This window comes from Malania oleifera, chromosome 8, assembly GCF_029873635.1.
Source record: "Malania oleifera isolate guangnan ecotype guangnan chromosome 8, ASM2987363v1, whole genome shotgun sequence".
Classification (NCBI taxonomy): domain Eukaryota; kingdom Viridiplantae; phylum Streptophyta; class Magnoliopsida; order Santalales; family Ximeniaceae; genus Malania; species Malania oleifera.
Genome location: NC_080424.1, coordinates 97,629,545 through 97,632,320, shown reverse-complemented (window position 1 = coordinate 97,632,320; position 2,776 = coordinate 97,629,545).

The window sequence follows — 2,776 nt, the reverse complement described above, 5'->3', positions numbered from 1 at the left end:
TCCTTCCCCGCCGGCCCACCCGCTTTTGCTTTTGCTCTTTTTGCACTTGGGCTGGATCTCTTTTTAGAGGCCCGTTTTTGTGTGGCTGGCTCTTACTTGGGCCTTCCTTCCCGGCCCAGAAAATAAAAAGACATAAAGCCCGGGCCTATGAAAGCCTTCTTAAGCCGTGCATTCTCAGGCTAGCACAACGCCCATGGCAGGCCCCCAGGGAGATTGACAAAATAAAAAAATAAATCTTTTTTTGGCTACATTTAAAAAACAAACTGAAACTTAACAAGTGGTATGATATCACTATCAAACATTACACAAAGGAAAACTTAAAATAAAAATAAAAAATTATAAATAAAAATTAAAAATAAGAAACTTGCAATATATTTGGTTAATATTTATAAACATAAAATAAATTAAAATTTTAATTAAAAATGTTTATTTTCCTTTTCAAATCAAATAATTAATCTATTTATAAAAGCACAAAGGGGAAAATTTGATAGTTTTCAAGTCACAAAAATTAAAATTCTTAATTTATCCTCTATTTCTTATTCATACAAAATTAACATACCATTTATATCCCAAAAAGTAAAACTGAATAGCTCCATTATAGCTTCTCGTATGCCTCTTCAGTTGCCCCTGGCAGTTATGGGTAATTTGTTTCATTAAATCCTGACGTCGAGACCCCAATCATCCCACCATTATGGCCCTTAGGACGGATTTGCTTTCTAGTTCTACATTCCTATGACGCTATTCTTTGGACCGATATTCATACCACACTGATGTTGAAGACATTCACGCAACCAACAATCAATGTGAACTTCAATATCAATTCTCTCCTACTGCCTCATACTTTTGATGCATCTACATGCAGATATGCTTCCTCATCAGTGCTAGGCTTGCCCTCATCGACATTCCTAGTGTTGATGCTACCAACATTAGGGAAAGCAGCTTTTGGGCCTTCCACATCACCATCTATGATGTTGAGATTTGCGGCATCACCATCATGCTCATCCAAGGTGATCCCAGTGGATCCACTAATGAATTACTAGAGATGTACATGGAGGTCATAGTCGCTCACACTACCAATTCTAGCATTAATTTTTCTTTAAATCTTTAACTTCATAAATTGTGTTATCATTATTATTATTATTATATTTAAGTGCTTGAGTTGTTCTATTGTTTCATTGTGACAAAATGAACAAATGGAGCACCTAAGAACGCATCTTCACATACCAAGAACTACGTGATCACCCTTGAATGAAATGGATGACGAAGGGATTGTACCATTGGAGCCCTTTTTTTTTTTTTTTTTTTTTCATGCTTTTCCCATAGGTCTGGAGAAAGCTGTAATCTATAATCTATAGGATTTCCTTAATCCTCTCTTCCCAAAAGGAAGAACATAAAAATAAGGGATTTTTCATGACTTAAACCTCACATGGTGAATTTTATTTTTAAGTGAATCGCCATGAATTTAGAATGTTTACGAAGACAAGATTTATTCTAATTGATTTGCTCACAATAATATTGATGAGCTTTCTTTCAATTTAGAGTCTATTGAAAAGATCACTGCTTAAGATGAAAAAGGTATTTATTTGTGTATAAAGTATCATTCATACCCAATCCTTGGAGTACATACAAGTTATTATTATTATTATTATTATTATTATTATTATTATTGTTGTTGTTGTTGTTGTTGTTGTTGTTAGGTTCAGGAATATGGAATATTTTAGATGCTTTAAACAACCTTTTATTTTTTATTTTTATAAATTTTTAATTTTAATGGGTCATTCCTATTTCTTGAACCTAACAACAACAACAAACAACCTTTTATTTTTTATTTTTATAAATTTTTAATTTTAATGGGTCATTCCTATTTCTTTGCCAGTGCCCATGTAACCCAATTTCTGGTATTACATCTGCTATTCTAGTTTGTAGTTATAGGTTAATATATAGTAGTTCCCATGAGTGAAACATCAGGGATGAGATTGATCAATCTTTTTATTCTCTTTATTCTATTTCTTTGAATTCATTTAAAGTTCATATTGTAACCATCTCTCTTTAATTGATTATCATGATATATAAAACTAATTACAATGTTTCTATAGGATGTTTGATTGATTTGAATCTCTTTATAATTTAGTTAGTGGTTTTTCTTTTTTTTTCATAAGAAAATAATATGACCCAGCTTATTTCCAATTTCCTTTAGTTTTAATTGCATCAATTTTTGTTGTTTATTATTTTTTAATTTATTTCTTAAAAGCCTAAATTTTTGTGGGTTTTGTGATATTCGACAAGGATATAGGTTTTCTTTGGGCTAAAATTTTCTTTTGAATAGTTATCGGTCATATTTTCTTGTATTTTTTGTTTAATCATTGACTTGATATTGCTGACTTGCTGAGTTTTAATATAATGGGCTATGGAGAGATCAATGTCAAAACATTACTAGATTAGCTAGATAATTTTTTTTGATAATAAATTAATAAACAATTGTTTTGATATAGGTTTTTCTTATTCAAATCAAATTTATTTATTCTGCTTCATACTAGTTTGAGCTTGCTTTCGTATCCAAATTAACTCGTGCCCTATTTTAGACCTCCGAACTATAGCTCGTGGTGTTTAGTATTCATATTATTAAATATTAAATATCTATTTGCTAATATACTCTCTTGATTGCAAGTTATACTTTCCTACCGTGAAGAGTTTTTCCAAGGGGCGAAGAAAGCCGTAACTATCAAATAGTACGTTTTCTTGTCCATTAAAATATAAAATAGAGGATGTCACAGGA